At 39.0% G+C, this 19,584-nt stretch overlaps 1 protein-coding gene across 3 annotated transcripts in view; it reads right to left on the minus strand.

Annotated features, from left to right (window-relative positions):
* Positions 1-19,584, minus strand: part of LOC134541978 (multiple PDZ domain protein) — a 579,762-nt gene that overhangs the window by 161,576 nt on the left and 398,602 nt on the right. The window lies entirely within an intron of this gene.

A 19,584-nucleotide genomic window follows, 5' to 3' on the forward strand; every position in this document is an offset into this window, starting at 1 on the left:
GGGTATAATTTAAAAAATATATATTCATATACTCCGTACCATGCACAATATTAAATACGTTAATTTTTATTGTAAAACTTTAAATTATTATCTACAAATTTCGTCTGAAATAATTTTTATACGGCCAACCATTGTGCAAGGAGTGGATAAGAGGGGTTGATATACAAAAATAAATTAATAATTTCCTTAGTAGGTTTATCATCAAACCGATTACATTGGTTGTAAATATTATAATTGTTATCTTAATCTTTTGTCTGAAACAATTTTTGATAATACAAACCATTACTGAAAGTAGTTGAAAAACTTGAGGTTCAAATAAGAAAATAAAATAAAAACTTCCATACAGTGTACTCTATCGAATTAATGTTTATTTTTGTTTAATTTTTTAAATATTGTGGAAAATTTTTACATTAATAAATTTTATGTAATAAACCATTACTGCAAGGGGTGGAAATAACAAGGTTTAAAAGAAAAAAAGTGATCATTACTTTTTTTAATAGTTATACAATAAAATGTGTTATAATTTATTTTAAAACTTCTAAACTTTATCTAACACCTAACGAACTATTTAGTAAAAACAGAGTTTGAATTTTAAAATAGGTATATTAGAACTGCCTTAGTATCAAAATTTGCAGAATTTATTTTTTAACCATCTTAATATTGCCTTAAAACTTTGTCCAAAAGAACATTTTTTTACGATCACGTATCAATGCAAGGGATAAAGAAATAGTGCTTGAAGACCAAGAATAATTGCATAACTACCTTACTAGGTATAATATGAAATTCGTTAAGACATTCAATGCTGGATGCATTGAGTTAAAAATATTTTAATATTCAAAATACTTTTCCTGAGTGGGATATGAGAAAATGTTTTATCTAACTTTTTTGAACATTGGCGAACAAATATAATGTTATGTACATTAGGTTCTTAAAATGTTCCCGGAGTTTATAGAAAATTTCAAAATATTTCCTTTTTTTTTTTTAGTTTTTTAAACTACAAGTTTATTTTTAAGTTGGCATTAAGAATTATTTCACGTTTTTTTTACGAGGGTCATTCAAATTTAAACCGGGATCTGGTTCATTCGACTGAAGTAATGAGTGAGCGGCGCCGTGGCGGGGGAATGGAGAGGGGATAGCCACGTCCGTCATGTCAGTGTCGCTGTGATAGCACCAAGGTCAGTTGCGCAACGCGGCATTATTGGTTCCCTCGCCAACGAAGGTGTTCAATCGAGTGAAATTAGGAAGAGTCTCCAAGCACAGTTCCGTGATGCTACTCTGAGCCAAACCCAAGTGTTCGATTGAGCCCAGAAGTTTCGATATATGGTCGCGATAAAGTGGAACTCATCAAAGCCACAAAAGTGTGTACAGCGATCAGCGTCAATTAGATCATATTCAGGCCACGTGACTACCACATACTTGATCCACTGAAGGAGGCATTAGGAAGAGAAAGATTTGAAGACGACGCTGCGATCTACTGGGGCAATACCCTTCTATTTTTAATGAAGAGATCAAAATGCTTCATATACGATGGAGAAAATGTATTTCTGTTGAAAGAAAATGGGGAATTTCAATTGTATTTTCATCAATCGCCATTAATTCTGTACAAAAATATTTCCGTTTATTTTTGAATGGCCCTCAGATGTTAACAGATCTCAGAACTATAACTGCGTCGATACCGACTACAGACTAAAAGATTAGTTCGCCTTATAGCCCATCTCCTCTGGGACACAGGACCATAATTTCATTAGAAGAGGGAAGCAGCATCGATCGCGACTTTTGTTTTTTTTTTTCTTTCTCACCCTCCCTCTCGCTTTCCTGTTCCTGCCTTGTCTTGATCTATGACCACTCCGGCTCCCTGCTACATCAGCAAGCGAGGCCAGAAGGAAAGCTGTGGGGACACTTGACCCAGTTACATGGTAATGAGGATGTCCGCGACATCTTTGGGCGGTCGACGTGTAGACTGCTCTCTTGAGGTTTATTTTTTTTTTTTTTCCTTCACTTTATCCTGGCCTTGCGTCTAGTCGACAACGAGATCGTTACAGACTTTAACACTCGGCGACACAAAATCAGGGATATTACTGAGGGGGGGGGGGGGGGGGAGAAATCGGTCTATAGTAAGGTAAACTTAAATCCGGAATGCCCAAAATCCGATACGAGCCCTGGTCTTCCGGTGCTCTGGTTGTCATTTTGATATCGCAGGTTTGTCACGTGCATGGTACCTGGTCATCCATACGTAGTAAATCAATGTGTGTTGAAAGAAACAATACAGTGTTGAAATAAGGAGGTCGGGGAAAACGGTTGTCGGGCGATCGGATCACTAGCCTCACGCCGAAGCGGTCCAGGTTCGATTGCCGGCGGGGTAAGACGTGCTCTGCTATGCTCAGCTCTTCTCAGCTTTGCTCTGCTATGATCTTAGATGTTCTTTTTGGCTTCAGAGAGGCTCCTAAAGGCTCCAGACTAGCTATAAGAGGCTCTAATGCCTCTTAAATTGCTCTAAGAGGTTCAATAGTGGCTCTTAAAGGCATTTAGAGGTACTGAGTATCTCCAATATGCTTCAGAAGGGTTCTTAGAGGCAGACGTTGCCTTAGCCTGTAGTTTTATCAGGGTACTTCATTTTGCCATTTATCAATTCTAATGTTATTCTCCTCACATTGTCTCCAGTGACATTTATGTAGTCTCTCAATTACTGGGTGTTTCTTTATCCCAAGAAGACGAGGGAGCATCCTGTTGTCGACTTTCCTTCTCATCTCCCGCGATTGCAGACTTTTTACTTTCATCCCAGCTTACCGAATTAAAGGGCTGTTTACGTAAAGGAGTCATTCATTACATTCGAGGACATCTCGTGTTCCCATCGCGCTGGAAAACGGAATGTCTTCGTCGTGCCGGGAACAATTTGTTTGCCGACGGAGTTGCTGCAAGAATGGAAGTCTAGCGTCGTATCTTCCGCCTTCTGTTTTCGGCTTGCGGGAATTGTACTCGCCGGCGGTAATTACGTCACAGGCGCGGCGTCTCGCGGGGAAATTTGCGTCTCTCCCCTCCCCCAAAATCCTTATTTTTTCACCGTCATTCCTTCCATCATCGTGTTCCGGCGACGACCAGGAGTAAGACGAGGCAGCGGAGTGGGTAGATGAACAAGACCGTGGGGTCTCACTCGAGAGAGAAGTCGAGACATCCTGTGTTTCCTTCCCCCCCCCCCCTAAACCTTTTTCGTTCGTTCCTGTGTTGCCAGGGCCCCTTGTCTCGGGAAAACAAGTGTTCTTGAAGGCTTGCTGCCGTCGCGTGGGGCGGGGGAGGGAGGACCCCTTCCCCCCCTCCTTTTTGGCACGTTACAAAGGACAGAGAGATAACTGGAGTGCTGCCTCCGCGAGGACAACGCTGGGAGTCGCGCTGCGCATGTTGTCGAGGTTAATAATCTCCAAGCTCGCCGCCACCGCGCAGCAGACGTGCTCGTCTCTCTCGCGGGCGCACTTTCTTCCGACCGTCATCTGCCAGCAGCTCACTCCAGCTGCGACCTTTCACGTCCTCGAAGTTCACTCCGTTAAAACTCGCTCAGGGAGCATTATCTTGCCTTCCGCCTGTCTTCCGGACGTTGCCCCTCCCTTTTTTTTTCTTCATCCTTCTGTAGGCGCGGTACTATTGCGGCATCTGTCTGAGGATGATTTTGATCGTCTGTGTGAATGCAGCGTTGACAAAGATGTCGATTTTGGTTTTGTGGCATCAGCGAAAAATTTCGCTCAAAAGTACCTAATTGATGATACAAAGAACTATCCACATGCGTCATAGCAGGGCATTTGTACGTCCCCCCCCCCCCCCCCCCCCCAAAAAAAAATAGAATGTTTCCAAGCAAACCGATAACATTCGGCAGATGAATCTAAAATATAAAATAAGGCGAAAACATACAACTTTTTTCCCCTGAAGTTTCACTGAAGAAGTCGATGAGCCATTTCAAACTAAACATTATAACACTTTTTTTACAATCAAATACGTAAAATTACTTGCAGCTAAGCGACAAACTGGCAAATGGTTAAGAACAACAATAAAATCTTTAAAAAAAAAATGTATAGTCAACTCCCTTCACCTTTTGATTTGCAAGTAACTTAAACCATCTCCATTTCAATAAGATAAAATGCCAAGCGTTGTAAATGTTGCTTTAAAATTACTGGTAGGTAATATATGTTTACAAAACACAATAAGCAATCTGGACGAGAGTAAAAATATACGATCAAAATGAATTTCGCCGAAGGTATAACACGGGCGAAGACGAAAAACAATAAATATCCAAAACAGTCAACCAACTCTGGTGGACACAACGAGGGCAACGCAGACGAACACAGTAGGTTATTACATGAATCACAATAATTTAGTGCGCAATTAAACGCGTCTAGAATTGTCTGGTCAAATAAGGCAAAAGCTTCTCTTGCAGACGGCCGCCAATCACAAGGAAGATACCGCTGGCACGAGCATTGCTTATTGCATTCTAATGAGTGTAGATAATTTTTTTTTTTCGTGAATACTACATGCACTGTAAATGGAAATTACAGATATTTGTAATTATTTTTACATTTACACGGAAATAACTTTTCACTACATAATAGTGTTCGCAGTAATACTAGGTTAGGATTCTCACCCAGCTATTTACGCACTTTTCTCTCAGTATATCCAATATAGCTCTTTGTAAACTGTTCTCTGAATACCTTTCCAGTATTAACTGCGCACAAAAATCAGCATAATAAGTCGAATTATTGGACATACGATTATATTTGGCATGCTTTAAAACAGTACGCTTGAATGAGACATCTATTAAAATATAAAACTATGCGCAAATCTGTGTAATACATACTCAGTATTATCTCTCAAAACGTATTTAATATATGCAAAAATAACCATAGCCATGTGTTGTAAAATGTTGCAATAATTTCTTGTACTATTACAAACTATTTGTTAGCTACTTGTTTCCAAAAGAATCTTCCAAAAGTACAGAATTATATATTTTTGTTCTAGTCCATCCATAGCTCAGGCCGTGTAACGTATTATTTTTTTCCCCCCTTTCTTTACGTGCAACACGTGCATCATCGACTCGGCAACTCTGGCAGAGCGTGCATTAGTCTCCTTCCTCCTCACTCTTCCTCGCGATCGCTACGAGTCTCATCAGCGTTCTGAGATACCCCCACCCCCCTTCCCCGACCTAGGGCCGCTCGGAAATTACTCGAACCGACGAGGAAATTATTATTTTTTTTCTTTAAGTAACGGTCTACTTGATGGCCCTCCTCCAGCCGCTACATTCGCGCGAACAGATGATAATGGCCTTGAACGCACGGTATTAATGGTCTGGTTGGTGATTCCCCTCCGTGTTCTTTCTGTCGATAAAGAGAGGTTTCGTTGGCGACGCGTTCTCCCGAGTCTCCGAGAGTCTACTGACGCATATTTGATTCTCTTACTTTTTACTTTATATCCCTCGCAGACGTACCTGAACAAGCGAATCGGGTGTGAAGGCGATTCAAAATGTGTTTGCATTTGTTGTATTGCTAGTATGGCATTTTATTTAAAGCTTAGAAAATATATTACTTATTTTCCCCTTATACTTTTTTTCTTATTTTCTCCAGCTCTATGCTGTATCATTTATGAAGCATTTATCATGGTTATTTTCTCACTCGCAAATCCACCTTTTAATGGAGTTGTTTAAATCCCCCGCTAAGATTACAATTTATGTTTATTGCTAGACGGCCCGCAACCTGCCTCACTAACAACCGGTATGAAACGATCGGATGGAGGTAAGAAGCAAGGGAATTTGTGTGTACAATCTTTTCCATTTGCATAGCAAACAATTTCTGGTTATAATGAAGTTTAAAGCTAATTCCGTGCAGTGTTGTTGGTATTATGTTTGTTTAGCAATATTCACTATACCTATGATGACATCTGTACAATTCTTTATAGAGAGTTCTTTACAAGCTATTAAACAAATTTATATCATACTAGCTTATAACCCGCGACTTTGCTCGTGGCAACTTCAGGATATTGCCGATATTACACCACTGTCAGACATTACTGTGAATAATTCAAATACATTTAACTTTTAAAAAAATCACACTACATGTCAGGTATATTAAAGATTTCATCCACAACAAAACTATTTATGATTGAAATTTGAAATATTGTAAAAAGTACCTCGATAAACGTAAAAGTGTGTCCCATCTGAGGCAGTTGGAAAAAAAAAGGGGGGGGGGGGGGGAGTTTTAACCACTCGATCACCGCGCCTCTTACTGTCATAACAAGTAATACTGATTTAAGTACGCCGGTTTTATAACTCTCTTTTCAATGTGTTCGGAGATATATTACTATGATGAAATCACACTCATCTTTGAATATTTTTTTTCGTTTTACGAGCTAGCTTATTTTAAAAATCCTGAAACACGCGCGTATTTTACTTTAATTAATATTTTGTCATCTCTTACATTACCACTTTCATTTAATTTTATTATATGCACAGAACGATTTAAATTAAACTTCCCCCTTTCAACGCAAAAAGGTTCATAAAAATCGTTTAAGTAGTTTTTGAGTAATGCTGGAACAAACAAAGACGTTACAGACGCACCAAGAAATAGCGCGTTAATTTCCAAGCAACGCCATCTATTGAGGAAATGTAGAACTAAACTGTTATTAGCGCCATTAGTTTGCTTGCCGCTGCGAGCTTCACTAAGCGTTCGTGTCTCACCAAGAGGTGAGGAAAAAAAAATTTCTTGTTATATTTTCGGCTCCCGTCATCGTTAGATAATAAAATATACACCAGTTTTTAAGTCTAATTGTAAACTTTAAAACACTAAATGTTTCATCAAAATCGGTCCAGTAGTTTTTGCGTGATGCTTAAACAGACAAACAGACAGTTACAGTTTTATAACAGTATAGATTAGTCTTTATGAAGCTAAGATTTGTTTTGCTATCCAATTGCTAACCAGTTGACTTCAACTTCGTAACAGACACCCACTCCATGGACTAAATATCTCCATGGTCGATGTGTGAAAATGTAAGAAAAAAAGCTATCGATTTGTTTCTGAGGGCGTGGTCACGTGATCAGCTTGAATCGGGCCGGCTGTAGCAGCTTGGTAGAAACTTATGTATTTATTTTGTTATTTTTACGTATACAATTAATATTAACTTCAATGATGTTTTTCGCTCCCATTTCACTTTCGGGGGCTACTGAAATTAACACAGCGTTTTTAACGCTGTATTACTGTACTTCCATTGTATTAAGTACGCCATTTCGACCATAAGCGTTCAGTTACTAAAACACACGTAAATCCAAGCTCTAAAATCGGAATTAGGAACTTTACATAAACTAACAAGTATCTCTGAAAGCCTTCAGGGATTGCATAAAACACTGTTCCTCTCACCAGAACTCAATGTGCTGGATTACAGAGATACTTGACAAACGTTCTGAGTTTAGGGGAATGAAAACAGTAAATTCTTATTCCAACCAGGTTAAATTTTATAATGATATTTCAGCGGGGGTTGTATTTACTATTTTTAGTTATTGCAACTGTATTTATGCCATATCAGTTCGTGGTTGTACATGCAGGTCGTGTGCATATCCTTCATTAACTATTCCTTTAACTTAAAAAATAGTATGTTAATTGCTCGTGCTTCTGAAACCAATGTAACGGCTCGTGGTTCAGAAACAAAAGAAATATATGATGGAAGGGGGCAAAAATAGTTTAAATAATTATTTTTTAAATACCTAAATCGAATTTAAAAAAAATATATCCATGAGGAGCTAAATGCCCTCCCTAGTAAATCGACGTGCCAACTTCACGGAGATAGGCCTTGCCGTTTTCGCGACACGAGAACTACAGACAGACAAACTATTTTATTGACATAGGTAAAACAACTACTTGAATCATGATTTGCAAGGGGGGGGGGGGGGCTGTAAACCATTATTGACTCCCTTATTCCATGTTTAAGCTCCTGATCACAACAAACAGTCCACGCGTCGCTACGCGAGGATGGTCGCCAATGGCTGATGTCCAAACACTCGCAGCAACGCAGCCGTGCGACTTTTCGGACAGACAGTAACGGATACCAAAAACAGAAGCAAAAAAAAATTGGTTGTCTGTAAAGTCGGTTTACGGACGATAGTTTAACGTGACAACGTCATAAAAAAACATTGATGAAATTATTGCATACTTTTATGAATAAAATTGAATCATTTTTATTGAATTATCACTATTTTGTATGGATACAAAGAAGGAGTGAAATGAAATCTACAATTTAATTGATAAATTTACTTTTATTTTCACTCATTAATTCAAATATGTTTATTACTTTAACGAACAGATTATTTTAACTTTAACTTTCATACATGTTTGCTATTTAACTTCTTCCAATCTGTGTTATTCTGTTAAGGATATGACGATGATAGGAAAAGTAGGAAACGAATGGGAGTGTTTCAAGTTTAATGTGCCTTGAAAAAGTCAAATGGATGGTTGTTCCAATCGAGTAGAAGAGAGATGGATGCGGCGCATGCGTACAATGAGCGTAACGGGACAAAGCGTAACGGGAAAATGTGCGTAACGGGACAATGAGTCATCATTTTTTCGTGCGTGCAGCCGGCGTTCATCGATTTATTAGACGTTGTCACGTCAAAAAAAAAACCACTGCCGCGGCGCCCAATGAGCTCTTCGTAAATGACTATTCCAATTGGAGCGTGGCACCGCCAAGGCCCTTTGCGGCGATCGCGATAACGCTCGCTGTTGCGTCCGCGCCGCTTGCGAATATAACCTGCGCGCGGTCAGCGCACAATGTTACATTCTCATTCATCGAGTGTTAACTTCAATCAAACAAATCCGCCGGCTCGTGCAGGTGGCCATGATGCTTTGTTCGAACGTTTCCTGCAGCAATTCACACGGCACGTGCGCTGGGCAGCATCATACACTGCCCTCCAGCGTTTTGCAATTTTTTTTTTGCTGCTATCCTTTCCTGAAAAAAAACAATACCTTAATTATTAACCCAACAAAACATAAATAATATATTTTCAAGTTTGTTTTTTTCGGTTAGGTATTACTCTGGTATTATGGCCCCCGCCTATTCCTGGGAACAACGCATACGGTGTGCAGAGCGTCAGAAAAAACCACGCAATTCGAAAACTGCTCAAGATATCAGAGCGGTGTCTGTTTACGAAAAGCATTAAAGAATACGCCGGGGGCGGATGTGTGGTTCTGTTTCCATATGTTGTTTTCAAAATTAATTTTTGGAGAGTAAACTTGGCTAAAACGCGTGCTTTCAATGGAAAATTTAGGCATGAAACACCCGGTACAGATTCTTGAAACCACTCTCGTGACTAGTATTAAACCTTTATCTTCATTTCTCGCCATTTAAGTGTATGCTTACTGCTGTAATAACATAGTTGTCCTATGAGCGACGAGAAGACTGCGCGCTAGTTCAGAGCGAGGCTATACCGCGCTAGAAGCACTTACGAGCGTCATTTATTATCCCGTCTCACTAACACAGACATACGCCTGACTAGGCGGAATCCTTAAGTAGAGTTTATGAAATAAATAATGTTTGTTAAAGCAGATTTTATCTTAATTTTTTCTGATATTTGTACCTCAGCCTCGTATATCAATAACGCTTACGACCAATTATGACCCTAAGGCATGTGTTAAGCGCATTAAGTACGTTTGTATTCGCATAAAGTGCACTGAATATGAGAATACGGTATTCTACACGTTAGTGAGCGACATAATTACTAAATCGGTGGTTGTCACGTGACCAGTCCTTGTTCCTAGTGAGAATGTAGGTACTGGTAGGCAATGTGGTCGTGTAAGGGCGCACAAACAATATTGCATCTGTGATCTTACATGGAAGCGAACGAAGGACCTCATCTTGTATGATATTAGTCGATTTTCAGCCGATGTTATTTAATAAATTTTTATATTATAACATAAAGGCTTGATGATTTTTTACACCAACGAGAGATCGAACCATGGATATTAATCGATTTATTGGACACGTATGGCTTTATAAATAATATTGTTAAAATGTTTTGATTTTTTTTCATAATTTGACGATTTATGTTTAAGGAATTTTTAAGATGGTAGCTGGTGAACAGAAAAGTAAAAGCAGAAGTACCCTAGTAAATATTTATTTCTAATGTCTAATTTTTGACGTGATAACGTCTTATAAATCGATGAACGCCGGCTGCACGCACGAAAAAGCATTAGGTACTCATTGTCACGTTCCACTGCGTGGAGCACAGTGCGCATGCGCGGATAGCGTCGGCGACGGCGGCGGCGGCCACGGAGCGAGTATAACGTTCGAGGACTTTTCGAGTGGGGAAGCCTAAGATGTACATCAAGTTCTGTCCCTGCCCGAACACGCTCGAATATTCACCTTCGGCCAACCTCGGGTTCATTTATATACCTATATTTATATTTCTCTGTTTATTTTAATGTAGCTATACTAACCTAACTAACCGTCCATAGTGTTTTAAAGTGTTTTAATGTAGCTAACCTAACCGACCACTTTTAATATTTGAATTCATTTTTCCTGCGCAAAAATAAAACAAATCCCGAGGTTGGCCGAAGGTGAATATTCGGGCGTGTTCGGGCAGGGACAGAACTTGATGTACATCTTAAGCTTCTCTTTCGGAGTGGGGCTGTCTTCGGTCGACACGCCAGTTCTGCTCCGTTCCTCGTTGAGGTAGGAGCGTTTGCTGTCTGTGGAGTAGCGTGTTGTGTACGTCTCGCCAGTCGTAGCCTTTCTTGTTTATAATTTTTTTGACGTGATAACGTCTTATAAATCGATGAACGCCGACTGCACGCACGAAAAAGCATGACTCATTGTCACGTTCCGCCTGAGCCGAGCGTGCAAGCGAGAGCGCGGAACAAGCGACAGAGAGGCACGATCGGCCTAAGCGTTCGGCTTGTGATGCATCTATATCTCTTCCACTCACGTTATCACGTAAAATTATCGTCCGTAAACCGACTTTAAAGACAACCCCATTTTTTAAAAAAAAGTTCGTAATGTTTTCAGAACATTATGGCTAGTATATAAGGATTGACCCGATAACATGGCTGCCATGACGTAAAAAGGATGGGGGCAAGTGCGCGTGTATGACTTGGTGGTCTGCTGGTGAACGCCGTGAAGGCAGGATGTATTATAAAATTATTGTGTACCCTTCAAGAATCGCATTCAGGACCCACTGTAGCTTTGAAGGTCCATTCGGCTTAGGCCTTTGAAACTTGAAACGTTATCTATGCGCCAGGGTGCTTTCATTACTAAAAAATAAATTTATTAATGTTAGTTCTAAGTTATGTAGTTCATCTTATGAACTTTTTGAGTAATGAGTTCTTAGTTACGAATGTTCTAAGTAATAAGTGTTTAAGTTAATATGTTTCAAGTTATTGCTTTGACGTTGTGTATTTCTAAGCTCCAAGTTAATAACGTATAACCGTTTTAAGTTATAGTAGTTAAACTTTATGATTTTATACGTTTTGAAGTTTATAAATATACATTTTATGTCTTCTAAGTTGTGACCTTCTAAGCTAGGTGAGCATCGCTTATTACCTAAAAAGCTAAACTACAGTAACAAGCACACAAACGTCATGTCATCGACTTAAGCTCTACAACGTAGGCGACAAACAATTAGATTCGCCCTTTCTCCACTCCACAGATCAAGCTAGTTTAAAAAATAGAAAAATTTAACTGTGGTGCAGAGTTCTTGATTCTAAACTCCCAAGTCTCTACAGAGATGACACCTTGATGGATACGTAAGGAGCCGCTATCAGGTCATAATAAGATGGAGCGATGTTTAAGTTCCTTCGAACATGATGGAAATAAGTGGATTTGAATTTCCTACGATGTGTAACGAAGTCATGGTTTTAGGCGGAATAACTGCAGGACCAAAGGCATTCCTTTTAAACTAAGGTTCATGACATTGGACCTGGATTTATCTTTTTTCATCCGTAATCCAGAAAGCCAACAGAAACTAAACCATACTGCTTCAAAACCTCGGATGCACCATAACTTACAATTTTTAATTACTGAAAATAATGATAATGTTTTGTAACTGCACTATAAAGCCTTGCATGCATTTTCCTGTTGTTATATTGCTAGGTATAATTCAAACGATTGAGAAAAAAATGTAATAGTCTGCAGCTCGTTAACAGTGAGGGCAGGTTTGACAACTGCAATGGAGGAGCGGGGAGAAAAGAAGGAGGTGATGAAGTGCACATGGCGAAACGTATTTACCTTGTAACCGCAATAATAAAATAGAGTTTTATTTAGTCGGAATGAATGATGGCCGCTCCAAATGCACAGAGAGACTTTAATGGCGGGCGTTAAAACGCAACGTTCCTCCGGCATGATTTAAGACGTCCTCGTCAGCCGGGCACTTGCAAACACCAGTCATGTTCCCGTTGGACGCACACGGATCTCGTGCGCGCAGACGTGAAGTTTCGCACTGGTCCTCGCAACAGCGAAGGTTGGCACGCTGTTAGAAATCACAGTAAATTTACGAACTTTTCAAAGAAAAAATTCAACTCAAATAAACCAAGAGTTCTTCGTAATTTCAAATAACTGAATTTCGAATTCAGAATTGTTATGTTTCGTTCTAAACCAAGGTGAACACACACTTGGTAAAAAGATTGTTCTTACTGTGGAATTATGGAGGATTTAGCCCTGCCATCTTGGATATTTCCATCATTTTACTATAATTCTAATTTCGAACTATTTATCCCAATTAATCCAAATATTTCCCGAACCTTCTATGCCTTGTTGCAACCACATACATACTAACATGCTCTAGTCCAGTGTTTTTCAATCTGAGGGTCGCGACCCCGAGGGGGGTCGCGAGGCCTTACTCGGGGGGTCGCCGGCTGAAGCTAATAATGCTGACTCGTTAACACTGGATGCCTGAAAATAAACCAGAGAATATAAAAGTGAATAGTCAATAAAAAATAAGTACGCGGAACCTTTGCACACCAAAATGAAGTACAATAAAAAGTTGTATGCAAACAACAAAGAAATAAACATCATAAAACATCAACAGTAAAAACAGCAACAGAATAGACTCGACTTAAACTTATCGCTAGCGTTTTGAGGGTCTTAACAACACTTTGTGGAGACTAGGGAAACACTATTTTATTACCTGAATCATAGTATTTTGCTGCTAACTAAGAGCTTTCAACTTTCGTTCAAATAAATCCAACGGCTTATCAGCTTCTTTTTTATGCTTGGTTGTGAGATGCCGCATAAGCTTTGACGGTTTCATACTCTCACGTGATAAAACATCACCGCAAATTACACATTGAGGTTTATTATTTATGACTGTGAACCCGTATTTCAAATAACTGTCATCGTAATGTCTATTTTTTTTTTTTTGGGTTCGTTTCACCACCACCGCTATTGACACTCGTACCAGATGTTGAAGGCTGCGATCTTTTGAAAAACTTATCCATTTTACAAACGCGCCGAGCAAGTGAAAAACAAAAGAATGACGTCCGTACTCATCGGTGACTACGCTTAACTGGGTGAGATGAGAGTTGAAACAAAAGAACATTGTGGGCGGCGGCGGGTGGCGCGCGCGGGTCGCTTCCTGTCGCCGCAACGACAATGCGGCGTGGCAACGTGGCCGTCGCCGACGCAGTTTGGCCCGCGCGAGTTGGCGTCCAAGTTAAGTCGCACGTAGCCTTACCAACTTACCTCGTACTTACTTTCAAAACTCTCGCGGCTTCCTGCAGAGTGTAGATCCGAATAATAGATAATTGTACCAAAATAGAAAATACCATTAACGTAGTCTTTTAATTAAATAATTTCTTTGTCTTTCTGTGACACAAGGGGGTCGCCGGAATTTTTCAACTTGTAAAGGGGTCACGAAATCAAAAAGATTGAAAAACACTGCTCTAGTCTGTACGCGCCGTAAGGAAATGTCTTACTATTTCACGCAGGCTACCACAAATATAATAATAAACACACCATTTCAAAAGTGTTGATTTCCAAAAGTAGCAAAAGTCAACTCCTATGTCAGGTCAAATAAAAAAAAAACCTTTCGGCACAATCTACAGGCGTAGGTAGATTTCGAAGTACCTATTTCTTCTGGAAATATTTTGGAAACTTCTGTAAACTCCTGGAACAATTCATGAACTTAATGTAGCCTACATAACATCCTATATATTCGCCAATATTCAAAACAGATCTATTTAACATTTTCTCATATTCCATGCAGCAAAAATATCAGCATTGAATGTCTTAACGAATTTCAAATTATGCCTACTAAGGTAGTTATGCAAAATATTTTTTATCTCCAAAAACTATTATTTTAACCCTTTCACTAATACGTGATCGTATAAGTTGTTCTGGATAAAGGTTCAATGTTACATTAAGATGGATATGAATTAATTCCGACGAATTTGATACTAACAAAGTTTTAATTTTTATTTTAATTTTTAACCCCTGTTTACGGTAATAGTTCGTTTCATCAACAATTGTTTCAGCCTAAGGTTTTATATAACTATTAGGCGTTTTACAATAAATTATAATGGATTTGATAGTATATTTATTTTTTAAAAAGTAATGACATTTTGTCTTTATACCATTGTTATTTTCACCCTTTTCAGTAATGCTTTCTATTATCAAAAATTGTTTCAGACAAACGTTTTAAGTAAAAAATTATAAGATTTACAAATAATTTGAATGGATTTGATAGTGTACCTACTACGAAATATACTATATTTATATTTAAATTCTACCCCTCAATTTTCAACCCCTTGAAGCAATGGTTCGCCTAATCGTTGTTTCAGACCAAAGTTTTAGATACAATTTATAAGATTAATACAAAATCTGTACGAATTAGATGTTGTGCCTACGAAGGGAGTTATGTTTTTTTTGTCCTCCAGCCCTTGTTTTTTCCAACCCTTGCATTAATGGTTGGTCGTGTCAAAAACTTATTCAGACAAAAGATTTTGTATTAATCATACGAGTTATAATACGTTCAGATAGATGTGTTATTTTCATTCCATATCATGGGAGTTACAGTGATTTTTCTGTTCCAAAATAACCTTCCCCATTTTTTGGTCGAATATTGCCCAAAAACGAAATCGACCTAAATTTTCCACTACAAGATTTTATTTGTCAGTTTGGAAGTGATTTGTGAAAATTGCGATAGTAAGTTATTGTGTCCACATAATTTTGTGTGTGTATATGTGTGTGTGTGTGTATATATATATATATATATATATATATATATATAAACTTTTGAGTTGACGATGGTTTTGGGGTCTATGATTCATGTAACGAAAAACTATATAAAAATTTCCCATTGCGCCATGGTAACGGCTGCAATGGGTAGTATTTATTTGAAATCGACCTAAATGCACGGAAGCTTAGTTGCAAAAGGTATCAAAATATTTTAAATCGCAAGTTGGTGAGGCTAATACCCTTTAAACTGTTTTTTGACTGTCTTGTTATGCACCAAAAATATTTTTTTTTTTACCATGTTGAAAGTTAGTGAGCTCAATGTCGGTAAATTCACGAAGATAGCCGTAAATTTACGAAGATCCCAGCGTTCTTCGTAAAATGACGATGAAAATTTTTACCAGAGCAAAAGAGGTACCAGTGGTCCAAGTCCGGGAAAAATTGGGCTGAACTCGTTCATTTCGCTAAGTGTGGCTTGTTCAGATCCACAATCATCAAACAACCTTAATGATGGAGGAAAAACCAGAATCAAAAGACACCATAATGGTTTCAAAAGAAAATTTTATTTTGACACTGACAATTTAATATCGTTTGATAATAAAAAATTTAGCTTCGTTGGAGCACATTATTCAAGTAGTGATGGGTCAAAACCCAACTTTCTCGCATCCGAATCTCCAATTCGAATCCCACAGAGTACCTCGAATATAACCCAACATTCCCAATGCGTACCTCAAATATAACCCTCGAATCCGAATCTAGGGTGTCAAGGGTCAATAATAAAATAATGCGCCGTAAAGGAAAACTAGTAACCGAGGTGTTGAAAATTTCTACCATTTAAATGGTTAGTTTTGAATTTTTCAATTTAGTACATTTCCTCTAACATGTTTCTTCGAATCTTTTTTTCCTCGAATATCAAATCCTTCGAATATAAATTAGATAATATTTGAGGATAACAGGTTTTGATTGTTCCATCCCTAGTCATAGGTTAATAGTGACTGGGTGACACAAATAGTTAACCCTGTGAATTAACTTGCCTTTAGCATTTTAATTCAATTTTAGGAATGATTACAACTGAGACTATAAGTAGGAGTAGTAAGGCGGTTCTGGACCAATGTAAACATAGAAATGTAAACACAGTGCCAGAACCACCCTGGGCGCCGCCATCTTGTTTCATGGGCGCCGCCATCTTGTCACGTGGGGACCACCATTGTTGTTGAAATCGGCTACCAGGGCGCGCCGGTAGGCCGCCACAGTCTTTAGTTACCGGAGCGCGCCACCGTCGCTCCGAAGGCGGGAATTGTATACAAAAAAACCTGGGCGCTAGGTGGATTCGATCCCGGGGACGCACCAACGTCGTGGTCACGAGGCGTGCGCCTTGACCACTAGACCACGGAACCATATGAAGTATGGGGAATAAAATAACGAACATATGCCTTAAAGAAGCTATGCTTAAAAGAAGCTATGTCTTTAAATTCCGAAAAAAACAATGCTTAAATCACGAAAAAAATATATATATATGTCTATAAAACCGCCCCCCCCACCCCCACCACTCCACAACCACCATATTGTTTAAAATAATATGCTTAACCCGCCATGTTGTATTCGAAAATAAATAAAATACCGCTAAGTCTAAATTACGAAAAATAAATATGTATATAAACCCACACCCACCTCCACCCAAGTATGCCTAAAAGAAACCCCCGCCATACTAGCTATGCCTAAACCGCTATGCTTAAAATACCTGCCATAATGTATGCTTAAACCGCCATGTTTAAATGTCAAAAGCCCCGCCACTCCACAACCGCCGCCATGTTGTATGCTTAAACCGCTAGGATGTATGCTTAAAGCAAACCCCCCACCATTATGCTTAACCGCCATGTCTTAAAAAAAATATGTCTATAAACCCCCACCACTCCACAACCGTCATAACTAAATATGCTTAACCCGCCATGATGCATTCGAAAATAAACGTCTACAACCCCCCACTCCGAGTATGCTTAATCACCATATTGAAATTTCGAAAATAAATAAAATATCGCTATTCTTAAATTAAAAAAAAAATACAGTCATACTAGCTATGCCTAAACGGGTAACTTTCGAAAATAACCACCATGTTTAAAAGCCCCGCAATACCAGCTATGACTAAAACAAACATAACCTCAAAATCCCGCGCAGAGAGAGCGAGATGTAGCCTGCTGGAGCGTCACTCGTAAACTGCGCAATTATAATTCCCACATCACATTATAAGCATAATAATGTCTTTAAAAACAACAGTGTGTGTGTAACACGCCAAGTAATAAGCATAGTTACTAATACGTCGAGTAAAATAAGCATAGTTAAAATATATAATATTGCGTAAAGAAATTTAAATTGAATAATATTTTTACAGGAATGTGTTTACCACAGAGAAACAAGGTCAGGCCATCGCTGCGTACTGGAAAGGAGCAAGCACAAGGAATATACAGAGGTGAAAAAAGAAATAATGTAGACAACACACGGGTAAAAAAGAATGCTGGTTTTATTTCACTTTTGGTCTAAAACATGTGTGGCGGACAACTCCAACCCCGAAGGCGCGCGGTCGAGCAAACGCTGCGGCCCTAACGTTCCCGCGGTGGCTGTGGCCCACCCTCCTCCGTAAAGAAAAGCTCAGATAGCTCTCTCAGTATAATGGCTGACAATCATCACATGTCGATACAGCCATCTCGTGTTGGGGAGATCTGCAGAACAATACATACGCAGTAGCTACAGCATACCCCAAGCGTGTAAACAGAAAATACGTTAACGTTTGTATAAAATATGTTAACAGTTCTTTTTTTAAATAACTTACGTCAAGAATTGTATAAATTACTTGTGTAAATTAAATTATATAAACATGTAGATAATAAATTACTTGTGTAAAAGAGATTACGTTAAGATATCTTAAAGAGAAAAGAAAGATGTGTAAAAAAATTAGCCATCGTAAAAGAGGAAAATTAAATTATATAAACATGTGTACAATACGTTAAAGATATTCTACTTAAAAAAATACGTTAACATTTCTTTTTTTTTGTAAAATAAATTACGTTAAGACTCGTAAAGAAAAAAATTAGCCATCGTAAAAGAGGAAAATTAAAATACATGTGTAAATTATGTTAAAATCATTCTAACTTTAAAAAAACACGTAAATTACGTTAAAATCACGTGTGTATAAAATACGTTAAAATCATTCTAGCTTTAAAAAATTATGTTAACATCTGTAAAATAAATTACTTGTGTAAAAGAGATAACTTTTTTGTAAAATAAATTACTTGTGTACTGTGACATACCAATAGGTTATTCTCCACGTGCAATGGTGGGAGGATCGGAGCGATAGGCCACCCCATCACTCGGAGACGACAGCATAGCTGAACGTAACACTAGGAAAGGGCTAATCATGGTCCGGGGAAAGGCGTAGGTCCTTATGTCCCCAAGGCAGAGTGCTGACACCGTCTTCAGAAAGCCAACGCTTATCATCTCCTGAAGACAATGCTACCTTGGTCACACGCTCCGTAAACACAGTGTGGCCTCGCGATCGGAAATGGTGTTGGGTCGCGAGAACCCGTGAATTTTGAAGCAAGCATTCCAGGTATTGAGGAAACAGGAGTGAACGCAGTGCGCTGGCCTTGACTCCCTTCGCCTTACGCGTAGAAGAACCGTCCTCCATCTTAAACGCGTAAAGCTTCGGGCGAAGACCAACAAACTCCGTGATGACATTGCCAGCGGCCTCATCCTTCATCACCCCCGTTACACCCTTATTGACCAAGGGGAAGCGTTGCTCATTACCTGGAGCATAATTAGATGTATCGAAACGGGAAGCTAAATCGGGGCGAATCAAATCGTAAATGTCGTCACACACAACGTGGTAAATTAAAGAATCTGTGTCCGTGTACAGGAGATGCAGAGACTGTGGAGGGAATTTCATTTGCATGTAATTATAATGAAAATCGTAGAGAACTAATTTTGATAAATCTAAAATGGCGACACCTGTGTACAAGGGTTTATCAAAGGTAATCGTCCCTTTAAGCATCTCTATGAGAACTAAACTCTCATCGATGATTCGCCGAGCCTTGAATGTCGGACGACCAATCAGCTCAGCCGCCCCATAAATGGAATCATATCGTGAAACAATCCGTATATCCTTATGCTTTCGCGTATTTTCCAAACTTTTTCCGTACACAGAGTTTGACAGTAATTTAAAAAACGATTTCTCAAAGGGGTTCGCAGCCTGAGCACGACGCTCAGCATTAAAGGCTATATAGTCCCTCATCCAGGCCGCCTGCGCAAACCGCAGCACGCGGTGAACCTGGCCGATGACCGCCCCATACTGAACGTAGTGCCGCAGTGTTTTGGCATGAACAATATATTTAGTACGCGGTGCGA

Source organism: Bacillus rossius (genome assembly GCF_032445375.1).
Source record: "Bacillus rossius redtenbacheri isolate Brsri chromosome 4 unlocalized genomic scaffold, Brsri_v3 Brsri_v3_scf4_2, whole genome shotgun sequence".
Classification (NCBI taxonomy): Eukaryota; Metazoa; Arthropoda; class Insecta; order Phasmatodea; family Bacillidae; genus Bacillus; species Bacillus rossius.